Source organism: Atractosteus spatula, chromosome 8 (genome assembly GCF_055471065.1).
Source record: "Atractosteus spatula isolate fAtrSpa1 chromosome 8, fAtrSpa1.hap1, whole genome shotgun sequence".
Lineage (NCBI taxonomy): Eukaryota > Metazoa > Chordata > Actinopteri > Semionotiformes > Lepisosteidae > Atractosteus > Atractosteus spatula.
In genome coordinates, this window is record NC_142713.1 from 49,109,918 (window position 1) to 49,125,253 (window position 15,336).

A 15,336-nucleotide genomic window follows, 5' to 3' on the forward strand; every position below is an offset into this window, starting at 1 on the left:
AAAATAAATGTCTTTTTCACAAGTAGCTTTTTCTATCTCAGTGTTTCCCATTTTGTATTTTTAGTTTATGTTTTTGCTACCTGCATGCAAAACCCTGCACTTGTCTACATTAAACATCATCTGCCAGGTTGTTTTCCCAATGTTGAATTTTATCTCAATCTTTTTGAAATTCATTTGTAGCTTGTACAGGGTTTGCTCATCCTCCTAATTTGATTTGATGGCAAATGTATTTAGTTTATTAACTATACCTGAATCTAGATCAATGCTATAAATTAAGAAGAATAGTGGTCCTAGTACACTAGTGGTCCATTAATTCCATCACCACAATTTGAGTATTCTCCCTTATCTGTACTCTCTATTTTCTATTTATTAAGCTATTTTCAATCTGACCACTGCCTACAGTGGTAATTTGAGAATTAAACTTTCAATAAGGAACTTTATCAAAAGCATTTTTAAAACGCAGTTCTCTTTATTATATGTCATCTGCCAAGTTTTTACAGTCTTTGCTAATCCTCTTCATTTGGTATCATATCCAACCTGGAGTAGTTTAACTATATTAGAATAGATCATTAATACAAACTAGGATGAGCAGTAGTTCCAGTACAGATCCCTGTGGTACTCTACTAATTATATAGCCCTAATCTGAACATTTACTTCTGGTCTATACTCTCTATTTCTGTTTATCTAACAGCTTCTCAGTCCAAAACATGCATTTTCCTTGAAAGAAACTAACTTTACAGTTGGTCTTTTAGGAGGAACCTTAGTTATACGCTGTTTGTGTATGTATTACTTATGCATTTGCAGAGCAAAGGGTGGAGCGGTGGCTCTGTGGCTAACGATCTACACCTGTGGCTGGAAGATTGCCAGTTCAAATCCCATGGCCAGCAGAGGAATCCTACTCTGTTGGGCCCCTGAGCAAGGCCCTTAACCCCAACTGCTCCAGGGGTGCTGTACAATGGTTGACCCTGCACCCTGACCCTAAGCTTCTCTCCCTGTCTGTGTGTCTCATGGAGAGCAAGCTGGGGTATGTGAAAAAGATGAATTCCTATTGCAAGAAAGTGTATATGGCTAATAAAGTGATCTTATCTTATTAAAAAGCTCTAACAAGTAAGTTATACAAGAGCTACATTTTCTAAATCAATGTTGACTGTAGTTTAGATCCTGTAATCATTTCCATTACCTTACATGTAAAAGTAGGCACGTAGACCTATTGGTCTATGATTACTTGGTTCGGTTTTGTCACCCTTCCTGTGACTGTGCATCACACAGGCAATTTCACATTCCAAGGGATCTACCCCTCTCTTCAGCAACTGTTGGAAGAGTTGCCTCAATGGCTCTTAAATAACATATTGTTTCCTTAAGTTCAAATGCTAAGATTACATCAGGCCCTGGGGATTTATTAATCTTGAATGCTTCTAGTATCCAAAACACTTCTGCCTCTTCTATGCTTATTGTAGTTAAGAACTTCATCCTTCCACTGCCTGGGGCTTGTTGCAGAATTCTTCCTTAGTGAGCACCTCAGTGATTCATCAGTCATCTTCTATTGACCAGACCAGACACTGTTTTTGTACCTTCCAAAAACATATGAAAGGTATTGGGTTTTAAAATGTTTTGCAGTCACTAAAGTGCATTTACTTAGAATAATAAAAAAATGTAGATTTATCACAAGAACAAGAACAACAACAACAACAATAATAATAATGAAATGCACTGTATAAATGCAATTAATTGCTGACTTAATGAGTTAACATCCAAACATGTCAGATGGACCAAATAGCCTCCTCTTATTTTGAACAATTTCTTATTTTCTTAGGGCCCAAAAACCTATGCTCTGGCCATGGACACTGAGATCTACATCAACATGTCGAAGTCGTCTTGCAAATCATTTCATGTAGATCGAAGACTGTGGCTGGGCATACAAAGCAACAGTAGATTAGAAGGGAAGCCAATCAGCTCCATGACAGATATTCATAAATTCTAAAGTCAAATATTCCCTGTATCATATAAACACACATGCTGAGTTTCTACTATATTTCAGTTTGTTCAGTAATGTCCCAGAAACTCCAGCAATCAGAGAATTGCATTCATCAGTTCTGGAGGCAGCTCCTGAGGAAGTCCTCCTGGTGACAGACTTAAACTCACCCAGAAGAACAAAGTACAGTTCTGCGGTTCCCAAAATCCAGAGTACACTTTCTACTCATGGAAACAGGAGAATTTGATCAACAGTATCAAACACAGCACTAAGGTACAGTAATACAAAAACAGAATAGCAGAACCGGGGGCCATCGGAAAGTCATAGCTTTTAAACAAAAGCTTGCAACTTGGAGAAGAGCAGATCCAGCAGTTCCAAGTCTGACAGAAAAGATTCATAAGGTTTGTTTGTTCTAAGATAACAGCTCAGTTGTAAAGGTTACAATAAGCAACATACTCCAGAATTTTTTTTAAGCAATTACGTGGATCTTCAGTGACATGGTAAGATTTTTAGGCATTTGGAGATGAAGGATGTTCAACCACATGGATGACTAAATAACCAAAAAGCAAAGTGCATAGAAAATAGGGCAAACTAAGAAAGTAGGAATGGGTTGTAGCATATAACAAGTATATTTTACTTTCAGATTAACAGTTTAAGATCAACAACCTGTGCTAACCAAGAGAGAAGTGAAACAGTTAATTGAGAGTTGGACAAAATTCTAGGAGCTCATTCATTACATTCTGCAGGTTCTGAGATACTGACAAGGCAGATAAACCATGCAAAAAATGAGGAATGGCTGACAGAGTGCTTGAAATGATAAACATGATGTTGACTTTTTTAGTGGAATGGTGAAATTGTCAGAACAGATACTGCAACAGTAGACCAACAATACAAATATCTCTTTTGTTTTCTGCATAAAGGGAGAGTTATACCTGCCAATGGTCCCAGGACTCCAACCCAGGAATGTTTAGTTGTATTCTAATTTCTGCAATGAAGAACAATCGGAATCCTGTTGTGCACTGCTCTGTCAGCCTTTAAAAACAATCAGGCTCTCTCATACCATTAACTGCTGTCCAGCTAGCTGATTCTGGCTTTGTTTAAAAGTCACAAACAAAATGTACCACTGGTTAATACAACGCCTTCCAGTTTTATTGCTCTAAACAGCTGTAGAACTCAGCACTGCAAGCCTTACACCTTGAATGCTTTGACAAGCAAAAAGTGTATATATTCAAATGGTCAAATTTTGCCTGAAATGATCTGACCAAAGCTTTGAAAAATTGCTAGTGATAGTTTAAAGAAGCCGCTAGTACTCAATATGTACAGCAGACATTATACCTAAGGCCTACAAAGACCTATGACATTTGTATGATAAATATTGTTACAAAGATCTCTTCTTGAATAAGTATATTTGTAGCAATAACAGACTATGCAAAAAATATAGAACATAATTTTGATCACCCATCTACTCATAGAAATCAATGCACCCATAAAACGCATCCACCAAAGGGCCTACGAAACAGAAGTGCTCAGAGCCTATAGGGGCCTTAGTCCAGCCCTGTCTAAGGCCAGTTAAGGCCAGTCCTTTAACCCTATCTAAAGTGGACAACAGCTGAAAGTGACAGTATTATACAGTAGGTCCCTTACAGTATAAAGATGAAGATACATAAAATAGTTAAGTCTGTTAAATCAATAAATCATCATGATATCTTTATCACTTTCCAAAGATGGGAAACACCTCATAGTGCTTTGCAATAAGATATGTTTGAATTCGGAATGAACATTTGAAAATTACATAATATACTGTAGTAGTACTGCACATCACAGCTGACAAGAAATTGTATAATTTCTTTAATTTTTATAATTTAATAATATGCGAGATATAGGATATAATAGGATGATATCATAAGATGGTAACATGGAATACTATAGGATGGTTTACCAAGAATTTAATGCAGCACTCTTCAGAACAACAAAACTATTTCTAATTCTAAAACGATCCAGTCTTGGGAAGGGATTTAAATTAGGCCCAATGTTGTCAACAGCTCGGAAGTTTAGGAGCAAAGTCTTGAATAAGGTTTGAAACTGGTGATTAGCCACTATACAATACAGAGAAAAGGTCTGTGTACTGCCAACATAATGAATATACAGTAATGCTACAGGCTCTTCATTTTTGGATTAGTTCTCAATTAATGCAGTTGGAAAATGTTTAGAAGATTTGTAATTCCATTTACATCCAATTCTTGTTTGGAATAGCCTGCCAGAATCTGTTTGGAAAACCAGATTACAGAGTTACTACTTGAGCTGAGAACATCTTTCATTTTTGATTATAGGTCACAACCTCTGTCAACACTTCAGAATTCACAGCAACCACAAGGGAACAACTTCAGCTAAAGCTGCTTTGCCACTGATAATGAACTGAAACTGAAATTCTTACAAAGTAAATAATAAAGTACAATAATTGATTTTGAAATAGGTAATCATTCTAGATGAAGAGAACATAATTGATGGTCCACACAATCAAGGAAGTCAGTTAAAAGTCACAGTTTCCCTTCACATAGCATGACCACCCTTATAACTATTTCCACAGTCAACTAATGCCCAAATCCTTAAGGATCTGTAGTGTTTATTTAAACAAAGGAGCCGTATAAAGAGTATTTCAACACAGGGGATTCCTTAAAAATAATTCCAGCTGTGATATTTCTTAAGACAGGTATAGTTTTTATGGCTATATTCCAGGTTATGAATTAAGAAAGAAGCCTTTTCAGTTTTAAACAGTTCTTTATTCTTACCTCTTAAGTGAATTGTTGGAAAATGAAAGATTTGCCCAACTATACTCTTGCTTGAGCAAACATCTGCCACGATTACTTATGTGTTCCTGTAACCCCTGGATGTTGAATACATTTCTCAGACACTGGAATTCTTCTCAAAATCTTTCTAAATCCCTAAGTGACACCATCATCACTGCTCTGTAGACCTATCTTGTCAGATCGCAGAAGCTAAGCAAGGTCAGACATAATACTAGTATGGAAGACCATCACGGAAGGCAAGACTGCTCCTGCTGCAAGAGGTGTCAGTGGACCAGAAGGAGGCGCTCTTCCTCCTGAACCACAATTTCCAAACCCATGTCCCAGTATGGAAGGGTGACATGAAACTCCAGGTCTGAAGTGATTTCTGAAGTGAGACAGGATGGGATTTTAAACACAACCCTTAAATTGAAAGAAATTACATTTGTATATTCAGCATTATGTTTTTGATGAGATGAGCATGTTTAATTGGCGCCTTGTAAGGCAACATTGCTGTTCAACATTCCTGGGAACTATCAGACTATGTGGAATGCTGAGTAGTGTTACTGGTTTGTAGGTTTCTGACTGATGTTAGGTTACTGAACAGCTGATCAGTATGTGTACTGCTCACAGGCATTAAGAACTGATTTTCATCTCAGTAAAAGTGCAATTCTGAGTTTATAAATTAACATCTATAAGTTAATGTAAAGGGCAGTTTAAAAATCTTGTCCCATCTCTGAGAGTAATGGAGACCGGTGGAGTCATATGATCATCCTGAAACTGTAAACATTGAAATTGTAAACTGTGCTGTAGGAGGTCCTGTCCTTTGGATGAAACATTAAACTGAAGTCTTTACACCTTGGTCATTAAACATCCCATAGCTCAACAAAGGAGAAATGTTACCAAACATTCCATTTAACATTTTGGACCCCAGTGTCCAAATGAAATTCCACCCTGGGTTTTCTCACCATCTCAATTCAACAGGTGAAGTAGTTTCTCACTTCTCCACCTGGCCTGCAGCTCAGTGATACTGCAGGTGTGTAAAGCCAGCTCTGGGTCACCGAGATGGGTAATGTATTTTGTTGGTGGATAGGTGGTATGCTTCATGATGTTTTGGGAAGAAAAAAGCTGCACAAATGGAAGTACTATAAGTAGAGTGAAGATAATATTGATGTCATATTAAAAAATAGTTATTTTAATTTGGTGGGTGGAGAAGGCACTTCCTACCTGTGCCCTAAACCTCAGCTAATAATAGCACAATGCAGGTACTGGTGAGACCAAGTAGGTGTACTTATAGAGCCTCCGTCTTGCAAACATATGCTTCTCACTGGTTGTGTACCAGTTTTGTTTCTAAAATGCAGCATTCTGTAATTGTGTACCACACCCTCTGTGGTCACAGAAGAGTGGTTGCAAGAGTGGAGAAACTGAGCTACGCAGCATAAAATACTGAGAGGGGACAGATTTTGGATAAAGCTCTGTATATAACAGGACATTACATCAGCATTATATATGGAATTTAAGAATTTGGCAAAGCAAAAGCACTCACTTGTAACTGTGACTCAGAGCTACAGGTTCTGTTTAAGGCATCACAATGTTAAACTGAAGTGTAGGCATCATATCGACTCATCTCAGGATCATTATACTGTAAGCATTTAGGAGGATCAACTGACTTACAGACCAATTTTGACAATTGATTTTCTTAAACAAGAGGTATCAATTAATACAAAGCAATATGTTTAATTTAGAAAATAACAGAGACCTTTGATATTTTATTCGTATAAGTGACCAAACAAAGATTCCAATATTATTTATTTCCTGCACATAAAGGCTTTTGGAGCTCAGCATTGTATAATGACTGTGCACTTCAATATTTAGCTTTATGAATATGCTGGAGAAAAGCAAAAACTTTTTTTCCAGTTCCTTTTTTCGTAAGACAAAGAAAAAGAAAGGACTTCCTCCAGCTTTTTATGGGGAACAAAGAATGCTGTGAGATTAGGCTTCACTGAGTGCATTGCATAATGAAGATATGCATTTCTTAATGCATTCCATGGAAATTTGTAAGTGTAGTGTCATAGACTTCACAAGGCCAACAACAACCCTGTAGTGTCTTTCACCTTTGTTCTTCCAGATAGTTGTACTTTGCTGTAATGTATCATCAAACATGGCACCACAATGCTGTTCTTTACATTTCGACGATACCTGCTCATATACAACAAGATGGAACTTTCAGGGCATTGATGTCTTCACAACTTTTGAGGCAGTCCCTTCAAACTGAGAAACACGAACAGCTGTGATCTGTTAAAGTAAACAATGTTGCTGCTGCGAATGTGTCAGATCAACAGAAAAACATCTTGCTTCTGTTTATCTAGAGTGGCTGTTCAAGAAGCAAGCCGGTTTTTCCCAGTAGATCTTCATATAGGACACTAAGTATCTATTTTAAACTGCAAACACTCCGTGTCCACTCCTGCTGCATGCACAGGGAGCCTGACTTTCTGTTTACTACTACAGGAGAAAGAAAACAGACTGAGCTTTTCTCCATATGAGCCGAGCAGTGCAACAGAACTGCACACGAGGCTGTACCAGAGTTGACAGAAGTCCTTAACTTATTTATCAACATATGTGTCATCTCCAAATGCAGAAACACAACTACACTGTATAATATTATGAACATATACAGTATATCCATATATCCAAAGAGTAAATATGATTGATGGATGGAGATTAGTTGGATTTTTTATAGCAGGAAGTATCAAAGTGATTTAGTGTTTCACTAAATTGGCTTGAGGGTATTTGGCAATGCTCATTAGTAACATTATTACACATTATCCTTTTACCTGCAACTCTATATTACATGACTATAGTCATGTAATTCTATGGCCTCGGCCTGTGATACACAAGCACGTGTAAGAAACATCTGCATGTCAATGAAAAACACTTCTCTTTACAAATGTAAAACTCGATCGCAAGTCACTCATAGCTTAAATACAAAAAACAAACATAAGTGCTTTGAAAACATGAAGGAGCAGCCTATTTCATAAAACCAGTAGGTGATTGGGTTCTTCAGTCAATCTGCAAAACAAAAAGCACCACTACACTTAGTGAATATTCAGTGTCCCGCCAGTAAACCGCTCTCTTTGCCGAATGTTACTTTTTGCCAGCTTTGCTGAACCTTATTGTTATTCATGTTTTCACAGGGAAACACAATAACAAACAGCTGCCAAACACAGAGTGAAACCCTTCTTTATCTCATAGTCACAGGAGGAAATCCACAGGCTTTAACAGATACAATGCCACCAGTGAGCATTAGGGCTTTCAGAATTCTTTCAAGATAGCAGAGTGAATAGTAATGTGTGAACTGAAAATAGCTAGGAACAAAAGAAAGTAACACTCCTGCAGCCCAATTATCGACATTACCTCCCAAACTGACATTCATTTATTTACTGGATGTGACACTACCATAGTCACTTTGAAAATGATGTACAAAATAAACTTTTGGTAACTTTTTTTACTTAAGCTTTCCATTTGCCTTTCAACTTCCTTGAGCAATGGTGAAGTCTAGTTAGCTCCAAGGATTTTCATTTTGTACCATGAGCTGTGGTTGCTTTCATAAATCATTTTACCCTACAACACAGTAAAACCTGTCATTTTCTAAAAAAAAGCTAATTATTGCATATGTTTTCATAATTCTCTTGTAAAGCCTCCCTCTGAGGAGAGAGGAATTAATTTGTTAAACAAAGTTGTATCTTGCTTGTTTGCATAATGCAGCAGAGAGGATAAAAATGTCTCATTCCTCATGCAAAGATGTTCAGTCCAAGGTTGGAAAGCTCACATGGAAAATATGATCATTTCTAGACAATTTTGACTGAGACTTTTCACTGTCATCTAGTAAAACAGTAGAAAGATTTTGTTTACTACCATTGCTGACCGTACATGTATCCCACCGCGAAAATCCATGATTTACAGAAATCCCTGACTGAGACCTCTGAACAGATACTTGCTTCTTGAAAGTGTTTTTTCACCATAATGGCAAACAGGAATCCTCTTAAAGTATCTGTCACACTCTTCTCTCTCAAGTAAGTGACATGGACACTCAGACAATCTAATTACTTCACACACCATCGGTTTTACACCAAGACCCCTGGTAGAACTGTGGGTACCAGGAAGAAGCACCAAATGTGTGCTAACAAAGGAAGAAATACAATGGTTTCTACATTTAAGTCCTGTATTCCCATGGTTTTGAAATAAATAAAAATGCAATTTTAACTTTCAAAAGTCAAATAGCATGAAACATGAACATGACAGGAAGTATGAACCTCCAGCCAGCGATTTGTTTTACGGCATCTTATCTTTCTCAGTCAGCCCTGAGCTGCCACAAGGTCAATAAATTACAATTTCTTGATTTTTTTTAAATCTCTGTAATTAGACCTACCATGCAACAAACATTTGTTTATAGAAATTGTGTTTTTATTTTTAATGCAGCTTGCTGACTAGGGGGAAAACTACATCAGCAATTATCAAAGGAGTTGCAGAATTTCTTAGGTGATGCAAGTGTAAATATTTGCGTGTTACTGCGGCGATAGTTTAACTGTCTTTAAATTATATGGTATCAATACCATGATGACTTATACAGCCTGTTATAATTTAAGTCAAAGCCACAGCCAATTGCAAGTGGCAACAATTCATTTTTTGAAAAATATTACCTGACAGAAACTTTAGTAATTTAAGCAGCTAATTATCTTATTTTTCTGTTTTTCATGAATTCTGAAAAATAAATATTTTATCATTAATAATTAAATTATTCCATGTATTCTGCATTATAGAAATTAACTGTGGTTTATATTCACAATGTGGGTGGTTTTGGGTAGGATTTAAGTTTAGAATTCAATTCAGATTTAGGAGTATAGAAATCTAGAACATAAAAGAACACCAGGTTTTTTCAAGTCTCCCAAGGCCCAGCCAGCCAGCATACCAAAACCCTGCTGAGCTATTGTCAAGAGACAGAGGGAACTAGCTTCTACAGACCCCCTCTTACAGACGCTATGAGGGGAGTGGGGTATAATCCTGCAGACAAGGGCAGCCATACTCCTTCATACTAAGTGGTGTTGGTGGACCAGTAGGTGGCGCTCTTCCTCCTGGACCAGAATATCCAAACGAATACCCCCCCGGTGGTGACTGGGGACACTGTCCACTAGGAGGTGCTGTCCCGCAGATTAGATGCAAAATGAAGTCCTAAGCTGCTGGCTATTACGGGTGTAGGATGCACTTCACTGGTGGAGAAAGTGTGTCCCCATCTGTATTCCAAAGTGTTTGGGATTCTTAGAAATTAAAAGCATTTAAGTGCAATTCATTTCTATTACTTCAGTAGTCCACTCAAATGATAATGATAATAATAATTACACTTCTATAGCGCTTTTTCTGGACACTCCACTCAAAGTGCATTACACATAATGGGGACTCCCCTCTAATAATGTGCTGCAGCACCAGGATGATGGGTACACTCCCCACTCACCAGCTATCAGTGGGAAGGAGAAGAGAAGCCAATTCATAGACGGGGATTATAAGGAGGCCATGAGTGGTAAAGTCCAGGGGGAAATTTGGCCAGGACACTGGGGTTACACCCCTAATCTTTTCAAGAAACTCCCTGGGATTTTTTAATGACCACAGAGAGTCAGGACCTCGGTTTCATGTCTACTCTGAAGGACAGCACCTTTTCACAGTATATGTCTTTGTCACTATACTGACAAAGCATTGGGACCCACACAGACCATAGAATGAGCACCCCCTGCTGGCCCCACTAACACCTCTTCAGGCAGCAACCTTAGTTTTTCCCACAGGAGGTCTCCCATCCAGGTACTGACCAAGCTCACACCTGCATAGCTTCAGTGGGTTGCCAATTATGAGATGCAGGATGATATGTCTGATCCTAGTAAATGCATTATGCAGAGACACAATGTATTTGAGGTTCGTCTGACCTGATTCTCCTAGCTGAAGGAACTGCATCCTAACTGTAAGGAAGCTGGGACCCGCAAGAGTGCAGACAGCGCCAAGGGAAGTTCGGGAAAAAAGTTTCATAGTTTTTATTGGGACCTGTACTTATCAGAGGTGGGATCTCCCAGTGATAAGTGTATTTAACCTGGACTCATGTGAAACACTTAAATTGCACACAGGTGGACTCCATTCAATGAGTTATGTGACTTCTAAAGACAACTGATTGCTCCAGTGCCTTTATAGGCTGGGACTATTTTTATAATAGTAAAGGGGGTGAATACTTAATGCAATCAAATTTTTATGTTTATAACTAATTCGGGAAGTTAGATTTCACTTTGACACTGCGTAGTGTTCTGTGTCGATCCATACCAAAAAAAAAGCCAAATTAAACACATTATGATTCCATGTTGTGACACAATAAAATGTGGAAACAAAACTCCAAGGGGGTGAATACTTTTGATAGTACTTGTACATACGACGGAGAGCGAGACTGGACACGATAAGAGCCTGACCTTTTCCCGAATTTCACGCAGTGTGTCAGTTGCATATCTTTCGGCTCCAGTTTGATATATTTATGGCCAATCTGTCCATGTGTGATTCTTGAATCGTGCGGTCTTTAAGGGTAAAAGGTGCAGTTCCGGCTTCTATGTCAAGCAAATAAACAAGACTTGGGAGGTAGAAAGAAAGAAAATAAGCAGCTGTACCCAAACAGCAACACCCTCCCCCAAACCAAAATCCTCAAACGATCAAACTTCCTGTTCTTCGTACCTCACAAACACTAAAGCAAGAGATAAAACAGAACGCGTTCGCGTTGAAACACCACCGGGGAAGAGGAACTCGGAAGGAAAGGAGCTCATTTATTGGTCAAAACTGTCACACTGTCACACAGTGTTTCACACCAAATACAGCTCACCCAGTAAATGCTTAATTCGCGAAAAACTAATAGCAAACATACCAGGGCTATCATTTGAATTAAAATAAAACAATTCTAGTTATAAACAAACAATAAGGCATTTTTATTTATAAACGTTTTTCAGTCGTGAATGTCTATTTGCTTTTGTTAATGATTTCCTTTTGCGTAACGGTCATTTGACGCTTTCACAATAAATTTAACGTCTGATTATCTAAGTCTCATGTTTTGCCATTTTCACTGATATCTGCTTGAATAAGCAGTGATGTCCCAAATGTCTGAAGAAAGACTTTTAAGTTTAACCATATAGCAAACCCTATAATAATAATGGTTTTTTTTAATAGCAAATGCACACAAGTATATTAATCATGCGGAACTTGGCATGTAAAACCTACAAGCGCTCGAGTAAAACAATTTAGCGATAAGCACAGTCAATCTCATTACTCTATTTCTTATTTAAGATTTTCATTCCGTTCTGTTATCCCACATTGAATCCGATCTGTATGTACACCGATTCCTTATACATCTAAGTAAGGAAACAATTTAGAGAGTAAATGACTACCTCGCATATATATCTGCTACGTCATATTTGAAACGCGAGGTAAACGTCTGGGTAATGAGAGTCAATAGCATTTTCCCTATCATATTAACTTAAATGACTGCATTTTAAACTTACCATTCCTCGAACACATCGTGTAGTCAGACGATTAGTCTATAACAGTAATACGAGGTGGTGTAAAAAAAAAAAGAAAAATATTATTTTGATGCAGAAATACTGTATCTCTACAGGAAATGTTGCATAAGGAAGTAAAACGTCAGTGTGTCGCAATTCTTCACATTAATTCCATGTTTTCTTCCTGTTACTCTGATAAGACAGCTGCTGTTGTAATGCGTTTTGGTGAAGGCGTTTTTGTTCAAGTGAAGGCTGAAAGTAAATAGTCAACCCTAAAACTTCAGCACTGTGCGGTTAAAATCGATTATATTTCAACAGATCAAAATGGTATTTTTATAATATTGCAAGAAAACGCAGATGCATTTAATTTGCAATCGGAAAGATATTCCTTGTGCGTGCAGGAAAAGGTGTTTATACTTCGGTTTCTCCAGCCCTTGGTATATTGCAATTGATTACACATTCCTTGGATTAATGGAAAACCAATTTAAAATGGATAACAGGAGGCTTTTATTGTACACCAAGGGTTGTAGGAGTCTGGAACAAGCCACCCACCATGCTGTCAAACCCTGGCTGGCTTCTATCAAGAAGTGGCTCAATTAGATCCTCAGATTAATACGATACTAATGTCACAGGTAAGGGACCCCAACATGCAGGACATGTAGATGCCACCTAGCAATTTTAAAGGTGCTAGGACCCTTCTCCCTGCAACAGGTTCATTGCATCTCCCAGAACTGTCAGCACACTCACAAGAACGGCTCAAGAGAGTAGAACTATATAATTCCTCTTTTTATGACTCTAGCAATTACAGTGCATCACTGTCTAACCATAAACAGAATTGTGCAATATATGCTAGGGACCTGTGCAATACATTTGTATTTATAGTCACATTGTGCAATACGACTTTTTTGTGAACTGTTCTGCTCTGGTTTGTTCTTTGTGTGTTCTGGACTGTGAGTAACTCTTCTTAGTGCACTTCTCACTGTAATGATTGTATTGTATTATTATTATTGTATCATTTGTTACACTGTGTCTGTGTTAAGCTGCTGTTGCACTGCAATTTCCCTCAAGGGATCAATAAAGTATCTATCAGAACACCACAACAGAAATGTGTCCATATGGGGGACACACTCAGAAACAAGTGAAGTTTATGTTTCCCAATAACCCAAAACAAACGTCCCAGAATACAGCGGCACTTTCCCAAATCCTCTCAGTCCTGTGGCTGGGCGAGCCTCTTTCTGCCATGGCAACTCCGTTTAGTCCTTCAGTTGCCTGTGGCCTTCTCATCAGTTCTGTCAGTCCTATATAATGTGGTCCATCGTGCTCCTCCTAGCATATTCTCCCCATCCATACTGGGTAGGGGGAGGAGGATGATGCCTGAGTCTTCCTCTGTGGCTCTCTGTTGAGGTCTCCCTTGTCTCCGACTCCTCTCCACTCCGGCTCTGTGTCTTGTGCTTCAGCCAGCTGCCATTCCCACTGGCTGGTTGAGGATTATAGGTCTCTTTTTCAGGATCTGGCCAGAACGTGGGACTTGAATGAGAGACGTGATGACGGGGCGGTAGTCCAGATGAGTGGGTGCCGTTGACCAGGTGTTACAGTGGTGCTTCCCCCTGTCCCAGGACTGGTTCGAGCCTGTCCTGCACCCCACACAGTCTTAAGGTGTTCCCACCAACTGTGTGGTAATTGAGTGGTGTGTGGGCAAACATTGTGTCATTTAAAGTTTGTTGATCTCCACCTGTCCTACTGTTTGCACCAGGAAGGCTAGAGACCTCGGTTAAAGGCAGAAGGCAGACGCACAAATAGACAAATCACACACATCCAGGCAAAAACACTACACTGTATGAGTACTCTCGCTTTTATTTAGCTCACTTCTAAGAAACAGTGTCTTATCTCCCTCAGGATATCATCAATAATGCTTGTGGTAGTACTAAATTAAATCTTCAGAGAGACCTGTATAATTATTTGGTAACACTTCTGTTGCTCCAGATTATGACACCATACCTATGAGTAACATTACTTGTTTCTGTATACAATTTGTTGCATTTTCCATTCATTTGAAGTACACTTTTCACTTATCACTACTGGCTAAATATTTTTGTGTAAGTCTTTGGAGCTACAGTACCAAATTAAATTCCTTGCAAAAGTAACCCATGACACCGAGTCATCTCACAGTTGTGTGCATAGTTAAAACAATATTCAGATATACACTCCAGAAATCACACATTGCATACCCTCCATTAAATTAGGACAAAAAACATCCCATACAATCATGAGAATTCTCTATGTAACAGATTTGCGTATTGAATACGTCCTGCTGAAAATGATGACTTGATCTAAATAGCATTGCACAGATAAATGTTGTGTTTATCATAAATTCAGGAAACACTAGGGTCACATTTATTCCTACCTCTGTAGTAAGTATTTTGTAAATCCTCCACTGACAAGGACTATACTGACAAGAGACCTCTTGTAGTGTGTTGTGAGGTTCTGGCAATTCTGACTTTCCTCCAGGCAGATTTGCACTAGGTCCTCCTATTCATTGCTGAACTGTTTTTGTTTTTAGTTCAAACCACAAATGATCAATTGGACTGAGGTCTGCACACTGAGGTGGCCAACCGAGAACATTTATTTTGTGTGCAGTTAACTTGTCAGTTTGGAGATGTACTTTGGATCATTGTTACACTAGGCTAGTTTTCACCTTTTTTACACAAAACATGATAACGAGCATATCCAAAAAGCTCTATTTCCTCTTTACATGACCATAAGACATGGTTCCAATTCTCATTCAGATGCAATTTACCAAATCAATATTAATGGTACTTCCTTGCAACCCAGACATTAAGCAAATGACAAAGAATGGTGGTTTTCGATACTTTGTATCTTGAAAATGAGTTTGTGTTGGAGGTCTTCAGCTGTTGCCTAATAAACCTCTTGTATTAGAGCCCATGGCAACATACATATTCATACTCTTCCTGGGAGGGCTACACAAAACCTCAGAATTCTGAAAAAATAC